We start from the raw sequence: 10,763 nt of genomic DNA on the forward strand, positions 1-10,763 counted from the left end.
TTTAGCTCCAAGAATACCAACATCATTAATCAAATCTAGAGTGTATTTTCTTTGGCATAGTGAGATTCCTTGAACATTTCTAGCTACCTCAAAGCCTAAGAAATACTTAAGAACTCCTAGATCTTTGATGCTAAATTTCATGTAAAGCAAGCTTTTGAGTTATGTGATCTCTGTTAGATCAGTGCCACCAAGAACCAAGTCATCTACATACACTAGGACCACAGTGAAACCATGTGATGAAGTCTTGGTGAAGAGAGAATAGTCAGCTTTAGATTGAACATATTTTCTTGCGAGAAGTGTATTAGTGAGTTTGGTGTTCCATTGTCGACTGGCTTGTTTCAAGCCATATAGTGACCTTTGGAGCTTGCACACTAAGTCTGGAGTAGGGAGATAAATGCCTGATGGAGGCTTCATATATACTTCTTCATTGAGGTCACCATGTAGAAAGGTTGTGTTAACATCCAGCTGAAACAATGGCCAGTTGTGAATAGCAGCAGTGGCCATAAGCATTCTAATAGTAGTCATTTTGACTACAGGACTGAAAGTGTCCATATAATTGAAGCCTTCAGTTTGTGTGAACCCCTGTGCCACCAAACGGGCTTTGTATCTCTCAACAGTTCCATTGGCATGCATTTTGAGTTTAAAACCCCATTTACAACCAATGAATTTCTTGTGTGCTGGAAAAGGCACAAGAATCCAAGTATTGGTAGTAGTTAAGGCATGTAATTCAGTTTCAATAGCCTCCTTCCAATTTGGATCAGCAATAGCATCTTCATAAGTGTTTGGTTTAGTGATGGTAGATAAAAGAATTGCATAATTCTTGTGTGCCAATGATAAATTAGCATATGGTAAGACTAAAGAAATAGGATACTTACAGTGCTTAGGAGAATTGGCATCAGTACCGTCAGATGTGGGGATTGTACTTAGAAGATGGCAATGATAATCTTAGAGATATGAAGGAGGTTTTGGTTGTCTCTTTGATTGCTTGGGTTGTAGGGATTGTGGAATGGCTGGAGATTGATTGATTTCTGGTGTATCAGTCAGAGGTAGTGGGCCAGAAATATTAGGTGAGGTGGTTATATCTGGTGTATTTTTATGGAAGATGTGATAGCCTGACTTGGTGGACATGTCTGTTCAAACAGTTTGTTAAGATTATCAAAACACTTGGAATTGGATGCAGGCTGGTATGGAAATGTGTGTTCAGAAAAATAACATCTCTAGAAACAAAGAGTTCTTTGTTATTTAAATCAAATAGAGTATGGCCCTAGGTTCCAGGTCTGTAACCCAAGTAAAGACATTTTCGAGATCTAGGATCTAGCTTCTTTCTATGTGCAGTTAAAGTAGAAGCAAAACATAAAGATCCAAACACTTTGAGATTTGTAAAATCAGGAAATGTATCATATAGAATTTGGTATGGTGACTTGTGATGTAAGTAAACTGAGGGTAATCTATTTATGATATGAACAACATGACTGACAGCATTAGCTCAAAAAATGTGATATAGACGGGACTGGAACAAGAGGGCTCGAGCTATGCCTAGTATATGTTGATGTTTCCTCTCAACAATGCCATTTTATTGAGGGGTTCCAACACATGATGTCTGATGCAAAATTCCAAACTGTTTATAAAAATCATGTAGGAGAAATTCACTACCATTATCATATCTAATACATTTGACAGAAGTACTAAATTGAGTTTTAACCATTGATACAAAAGATTTTATAAGAGATGATGCTTCAAACTTGAGTCTCATAAGAAACAACCAAGTGAATCCACTTTTATAATCTACCACAGTAAGAAAATATCTATAACCCATCATTGATGGTGTGGACAAGGGCCCCCAAATATCCATATGAACTAAGTCAAAATTAGAATTTGAAATATGGGAACTATGATTGAAAGGCAATCTTCTTTGTTTAGCAAAAAAACATACATCACAGGGAACAGAATTGTGAGTAGGTTGTATAAAAGTAAATGACTTGTGTAATTGGATCAGTGTGGTATTGGAAGGATGGCCAAGTCTCAAATGCCAAAGTTTACAAGTTTTGTCTTGAGATTTATTTAGGATTGAGTTGATGAAAGGGATTGATAGAGATTCATGTAAAGTGATTGTGGGTGACTCCAAGATGTACAATCCACCACTCATTCTAGTTGTGCCAATCCTCCTCTTGGAATGCATATCCTGTATCATACAGTCATTATCATTAAATATCAATTGACATTGACAGAGTTTTGTTAATTTTGGAACTGATATCAAATTAAATGAAAATTCTGGCATGTAAAGAACATCAATGAGTTGAAGATGTTGATCAAACACAATAGTTCCAGAATATGATGTAGTGACCAAAGCTCCATTTGGAATTTTGACTGTAATGGGATCTATTCTTTTGATACACTGAAAAAACTCTTTATTATGGCAATCATGGTCGGTAGCTCCTGTCTCAAGTATAAAAAATTCAGGACTATGAATGTTGCAAATTATAATGTGCATTGAGTTGTATGGTAGCTTGTATGTTGATCATGTATCTTAAACAGCAAGCACTTTGGATAATTTTTTCTTCTATTTGTTAGACATTCTAGTAGGTGATAATTCTTAAATATATTTAACTTGAAATATTTGAAGACAAGACTTTCTTGGTGGAAAAGGCGCTACTTGTTAATTGGAGGTAGGGTGTTCTTATCTACTTGGTGTTAGATAGTTTGTTACTCTTTTATTTCACTATTTTTAAAGCTCTCCTAAGGTGTTAAATTACTTGAAGAAACTTTATAGCCTTGAGAATTTGGAGAAATAGAGACAGGAGGATTTTAAAAAAGAGCAATGCTATTATAGTGATGAATTTTAAATTAATTTTAAATTTAATTTCTTTTTTAATAGGGATCATGAGGTTGTGGTGATAATGAATGGTTTGGATTTATTCTTGCATTTCTTATTTTTCATTTTCTTACTAATAAGCATTTTCCTTTAAAAAAATAGAAATATAGAGGGGAAATAATAGAAGGATTTTAGTATGGAGAATTTCAGAGAATCTGTTTTTATTTATAGTTCAAAATCTTTCTAGTTCGAAGAAATTAAAAATTTGTATTAGAGGAAGGTTTTGAAGCCTTTCGTAAATTCTTCAAATATAATTTATGTTATTATAATATTATAAAAATTAAAAATATAAGGATTAAATATGTTTTTGGTCCTTATAAATATCTCAAATTTTATTTTTAGTTTCTATTAGAAAAATGACATATTTTAGTCTCTAAAAAATTTATATGAATGCAATTTTAGTCTCTAATATTTTCTAAAAATTTAAAAACTATTTAATTATCTTTTAATTTTTAAACTTTAAATAATTTTTTTATTCATGTTTAGAATACTGTAAAATATTTATTTACAAAATTTTAGAATTTATTAAAATGAGAAAAAATAAATATCAAATTTTTTAAATTTCAAAAATTAATTAGAAAAGTTATGAAAATATCGACTTAGAAATTAAATTTTGAGTTTTTTTCAAGGAACTTTTTAAAACGTTCTAAACATGTTTGTAAAATAATCATTCAAAAATACACATTGATTTAACAGTAGGGACTAAAAATACGTGCATAATAATTTTGTAAGGACCAAAACATGTCATTTATTTTTATAGGGACCAAAAATAAATTTTAAAATTTAATAGAGACCAAAAACATATTTAACCCAAAATATGATAATGATAAACATTCATTTATCATTTTACACCGAAGCACAATTTCAAAAAGTGATAAAGATTTTCCTATTTTTTACGAAACCTGTACCATTTGACGAAGCAAGCCGCTCAAAGGGATAAAACATAGTGTGGTGTACATACAAAAATAACAAGGACCCAAACAAATCCTAGCAATATAAAGATCTTCAACGTATTGTTTGTTTTCCAATGTAGGTTTTAAGCTTCTTATTTAGCAAAGTATTTGGGGTTTTTCTCATATTTAATTTGATTTTGTCTAGTATAGTTGCACATTTATTTGGATATGATTTGTTCCATAAATCGCTTCAACAAAAGTACATGATTTGTTACAATTCAAATTTAAATCTGATTTGATCAAAGTTGTCAAACAAATCACCAAAACATATTGCTAAATAAAAATAATAAAATTTGATTGAATCTTAATTAGAAAATTTCCCCAAAAAACAGAAAAACAGTTGAGCAATCTTGAACACTTTTCTATGTTGTTGTTTTGTATAATGTAGTGAATTCGCACAGAAACAACATATCAGTTGTAGATAAAATCAAGTGTAATATACTCTTTTCTTACACCTAATTAAAACAGATGTAAATTATTTACAAATATCTCTCTCGATGAATTTATGCCCGATTAAAACGAGTGTAATATATAAAAAACAATTATATCATAGTATATACTATTGTGAACAATCCATTTTAACCTTATTATAATTCTTTATAAATAATTTAAATTTAAACATGATTTTTAAGATTCATGCGAACATAAAGTATATTTGTGATATGTTGTTATAAAAATTGGAAAATGACAAATTATTTTCCTTTAACTTATCATGCGAACACACATCTAAGAAATTTTTTTAAAAGTTTCATTCTAAACATTTGTCATATTTTCATTGAAAAATAGTATAAACAACACCTAAGAAATTGTATCTAAATTTTCTCATATTTTAAATAACTACATCTTAAATGTTACATATTTAAATTTATTTCATTAATTATATATTTAGTTATCTTAGTTTATTTTATTTTAAAAAAATTATTAATGTATAAATATTAACTACTTATTTATATTAATACATAAATATAAATAAGTGTTGTCGTTGTTAGATCAATAGTTTACACTAATTTAACTCAACTAACACATATCAATTGAATTATGTTAATTTATAATTATTAAATTTTTCTATAATTACTATAAATTATTATTATTATTATTATTATTATAATTAGTAAATAATATATTTTATTTTGTTTGATTATTAGTTAACAATATATTTTTACTCGTATTTATAATAAAATAGTTAAAATAATAATTTAATTTGAATTTGTTATTATTTATAATTAAACAATAAATATATATATATATATATATATATATATATATATATATATATATATATATATATATATATATTCTATTTACCTTTTTTTAGAGAAAGATTTTTTTTCTTTTAATATTCTATAAGTATGGAGTTTAGAAAAAATTATTTAATAAATAGAATATATTTAAGAAAAGTTATTTAAAAATAAATATTTTAAGAAAGATAAATTCTTAAATATCTATGAGTTTTAGTTGAAACATAAATTATTATAAAATAACTATATTCAATAACATGAATGGACCATGAATATGTATCCAACCAAACTTTATGGATATGCGAATGTTCACCTTTAAAATACCTTTATTATTCTGTCAAAGAATGTTGATTCTATTATTACCGACGTATATATTAAATTAATTAGCTTTTGAAAAAGGTCCTACCAGTATGGATGCGGAATATCAACATTGAAGAAGGGTACATCAGCTTTTTGGGACACTGACCCACCTAACCCAATTATATTGTTGCATTACTGCGCGCATGGATCTCCCCAATTCCCATGTGACCAAACTTTTCTAAAATAAAGTATCCTGAGATTGTTGGACGGATTGTATCTGAAATGATGTTTATTTGTTTGTAAGTAATTTTTAATGTTGCAGTTATCCACATGTTTAATGCTATTTGGTTTGTTCACAATAGTGTTAGATTCAAAGATATAAGAATTTTTTCTTCTTTCTGATATTGTTTTAGTTGGTGAGATGGCGGATAATAATTTCAAAACTCCTTTTTATATTAATATTTAAAATTTTGAGCTTGTGAAGTATTTTAAAGTTAAAATTCAGTCTCCTTGTGCTTTCAAGATTTTGAAACTTATTTGAAAGTCGTCTATGTGAGATTGAATTAAATTCAATTGTTATGGTGTTTTTTTAGGCAATCCTGATCCTCGTGCTAGAGATTGTGATGGCAGATCTCGTAGAGATTTTGTTAGCTTTTTTTTGTGTCTCTAATTTTCTTATTGTCGAATTTTCTGGGCTATGTTAACAATTGAGTTCCCTCATGAAAAAAGTTGAAGCAAAATTTGGTTAGAATCGGATTCTTTAGCGTTTTTTAACTAAATAAAACATTTTTTAAATTAATATATTATTTTTAAATTTAATATATTTTTTGATCTTTAAATTTAATTTAATATTTTATTTTAATTCCGTAATTAAAAAGCCTTACATTGTACTCCTTTAAAACTATTTGGTTAGTTAATTAGTCTATTCCTTTAAATTTTTCAAAAAAAAAAAAATTAGTACCACTTACATGGCAGCTTTGATTATGGACGGAGCTAGAGCCCAGCAAGCTCAGCACGCGTCCGGGCTCAACCCCTCCTTTTATTGTATACTCCTCATCTAATAGTCAATTTTTAGACAACTCTAGGAAAAAAATTAGTAATTTTTAGACAAAATTAAGGACAAAATATGTAAAACCAGGGTGTGAAATTTTTGGACAAAATCGAGGGCAAAATTTTTAGACGAAATCAAGAGCAAAATTAGTAGAAACAGGATGCAAAATTAGTGAAAACAAATTGTAAAATTTTTGACCAAGCTCCCTAAAATTTTTGGCTCTGCCACTGATTTTAATATATACTCCCTCCGTTTTTTATTATAAGTCGTTTTAGACTTTTCATACAGATTAAGAAAAATAATAATTGTTGTATGAAAATGAGAAATTATGAAGGTTTTTACAAAACTATCCTTCATTAATGACATGTGGAAGATAAATTTATATAATTGAAAGGAGAGAGAATAATAAATATTTAAGAATATAATAGGAAAAATAGCATTAATTATTCATTGAAATTGTAAAGCGACTTATATTAAAATATAATTTTTTTTTTAAAACCACTTATAATAAAAAACGGAGGGAGTACCTTAATTTTATTTTATTTTGTTGGCTTTTTTTGTATTTTTATTACTGCACTTATTTTAATTTTTATTCAATATATGTTAATATTCAATATATGTTTATATTTGAAATCTATTCTCAAAATCGTTCCTTCTTGTTTATGTGATGCATGATTATGATTATTCTCACAATCTTTTTATTAAAATATTGTGTGGCTATGATTATGATTAAGACAGCATGACATAATGTGATTGTTTGTTGTTTTTTAGATTTGATTGTTTGTGTTGTTATAATAGTAATGGTTGCTAAGAAAAAATGGTGAAGATTCGCTGCATTGGAGCTGAATATATTGAAGTTTTCAAGCTGGATATGTTGGTTCCATTGGAAAACCACTAGATGTTTGGCTCAAGTATTTATGCATGCAGTGGCTTAATGGTTTTGGAAGGATTTGTTGATTACTGTGATAGCAATTGGTGTTACATTTTTATAAACATTATTAACAAATTGTGGGGTTTTTAACCTCCGGAAACCAAACCTCTCTAATTTAAACAAAATAATAACTTATTGATACATAGGTTAACTTAATTTTTTTAACAAATGCTTAGCTGTTATGCCACATAAGAAAAAAATTAATTTTTCCAAAAAAACTAAGAGCAATAATAATTTTTTGATTTTTAAAGAGTGTCCCCTGTTTAAAATAATTAAGTATAAATATTTTTTTGACCAATAAGTTAATGTTAATATCACCTCATCAAAAGTGAACATGTATGTCATAAGTTTAAATTTGTACCAATTCAAGATGAGCAAAGTTATTATGCACTCGGTTAAGAGTGTAACTATGAATGTTAATTGGAATGTTAATTGATATAAATATTTTTATATACGAAATTTATTATTGATTCAAATATTTTTGTAAATGATACCTAAATAAAAATGAAGTCTGTATACGAAAAAATGTATTATTGATCTAAATATTTTTATGTACGAGAAATAGTATTTATGATCAAATATTTTTGATCCAAAAATGGTATACGGGAAAAAATATATTATTGATCTAAATATTTTTATATACGAAAATTTAATACTGATCCAAATATTTTTGTAAATAATACGTAAATAAAAATAATATCTGTATACGAAAAAAAACTATTATTTACGAAAAATGGTATTTATGATCCAAATATTTTTATTCAAAAATGGTATACGGGAAAAAAAAAACTATTATTGATCTAAATATTTTTATTCAAAAATGGTATACGGGAAAAAAATTTACTATTGATCTAAATATTTTTATATACAAAATTTACTATTGATCCAAATATTTTTGTAAATGATACCTAAACAAAAATGAAGTCTGTATACGAAAAAAATGTATTATTTATCTAAATATTTTTATATACGAGAAATGGTAAATTTGATCAAATATTTTTTATCCAAAAATGGTATACGGGAAAAAATCTATTATTGATCTAAATATTTTTATATACGAAAATTTAATATTGATCCAAATATTTTTGTAAATGATATGTAAATAAAAATAATATCTGTATACGGAAAAAATCTATTATTTATGAAAAATGGTATTTATGATCCAAATATTTTTATTTAATAATGGTATACGGTGAAAAAATCTACTATTGATCTAAATATTTTTATATACGAAATTTACTATTGATCCAAATATTTTTGTAAATGATACCTAAACAAAATTGAAGTCTGTATACGGGAAAAAATTTATTATTGATCTAAATATTATTATATACGAGAAATTATATTTTTGATCAAATATTTTTGATCCGAAAATGGTATACGGGAAAAAAAATCTATTATTGATCTAAATACTTTTATATACGAAAATTTAATATTGATCCAAATATTTTTGTAAATGATACTTAAATAAAAATAATATTTGTATACGGAAAAAAATCTATTATTTACGAAAAATGGTATTTATGATCCAAATATTTTTTATTCAAAAATGGTATACGGGAAAAAATCTATTATTGATCTAAATATTTTTATATACGAAATTTACTATTGATCCATATATTTTTGTAAATAATACCTAAACAAAAATGAAGTCTATATACGAAAAAAAATCTATTATTGATCTAGATAATTTTATATATGAAAAATGGTATTTATGATCAAATATTTTTGATCCAAAAATGGTATACGTGAAAAAATCTATTATTGATGTAAATATTTTTATATACAAAATAATCAATTATTTATCTAATTTTTTTTATCTTTTTAAACCTTTTTGCGCATAACCGAACAAAACTCGTGCGTATGCACGAATTTGTTACTAGTTTGTTTATTACTGTGATAGCAATTGGTGTTACATTTTTTAAACATTATTAACTATTTGGGGTGTGTTTAACCTCCGAAAATCAAACCTCTCTAATTTAAACAAAATAATAATTTTTTGATGGGTGTGTGTGTGTTTAACCTTCAAAAATCAAACCTCTCTAATTTAAACAAAATAATAATTTTTTGATATATAGGTTAACTTAATTTTTTAACAAATGCTTAGCTGTTATGCCACATAAGAAAAAATTAATTTTTCCAAAAAAACTACCAGCAATAATCATTTTAAATTTTTAAAGAGTGTCCCCTGTTTAAAATAATAAAGTACAAATATTTTTTTACTAGTAAGTTAACGTTAATATCACCTCTTTAAAAGTGAATATGTATGTCATAAGTTTAAATTTGTACCAATTCAAGATGAGCAACGTTATTATGCACTCGATTACGAGTGTAACTACGAATATTAATTGGAATGGCGTGAGCAGTGATTTTTTCAAACCCGGGTGTGGTATCAGACAAGGAGATTTGATTTTCCCTTACCTTTTTGTCTTGTGTATGGATAAGCTCTGTCATCTTATTTCTCATACGGTTATGGAAAAGAAGTGGTGTGCCATGTGCATGGGAAAACATGGGCCTCGCATCTTGCATCTCATGTTTGCAGATGACTTGCTCCTATTTAGAGACGCTTCGGAGAACCAAATGCAGTGTGTCATTGATACGCTTCATCAGTTTTGTGCTATGTCTGGTCAAGAAATTAGCGCGGAAATGTCTAGCATTTTATTCTCCAATAATGTTAGTAGGCAAATTAGGAGGAAGTTGGCCCTTATGTACGGGTTTACAGAAACGACGCAGTTTGGCAAGTATTGGGAGTTCCTCTTAGTGGCAAGACGTTGAGGCGAGGAGATTATAATTATTTATTGGAGCAAGTGACGAAGCGGCTAACTACTTGGAAGATTAAAACATTATCTTTTGCAGGCCGAGTTACTTTGGCCAAGAGTGTAATCGAGGCAATTCCAACGTATCCAATGATGACAAATTTGATCTCAAAGGCATGCCTTCATGAAATTCATAAGCTGCAAAGGAATTTCATATGGGGCGACACGGTCGAGAATAAGAGGTATCATGTTGTTAAGTGGGATAAACTTACTCACAAACATGATGCGGGTGGGTTAGGCCTGCGAGATCTTGGGACAATGAACAAAGCTTGTTTAATGAAGTTGAACTAGCAGCTTATGACGCAGCCACATAATTTGTGGTGTCGTGTTCTTCGTGGCTTATATGGCAATAATGGTATTTTGGATTATACTCGGGTCAGGCAGTCAGACTCAAGTTTGTGGAAGGCAATTTGCAATTGCATCCAGACGCTGAAGGAGTTATGCGTGTGGATGATAGGCAACGGTAATTATATCAATTTAAGGACGAATATTTGGTTAGAGCCAGGCCTTAGGCTTGCAGATTGTGGCAGCGTCCCTGAGGCGCTTCGAGGCATGCTGTTACGCGATACAGTGGAGGTTGATGGTGAGTGGAACTGGAGCTT

This window comes from Vicia villosa, linkage group LG2 (genome assembly GCF_029867415.1).
Source record: "Vicia villosa cultivar HV-30 ecotype Madison, WI linkage group LG2, Vvil1.0, whole genome shotgun sequence".
NCBI lineage: Eukaryota > Viridiplantae > Streptophyta > Magnoliopsida > Fabales > Fabaceae > Vicia > Vicia villosa.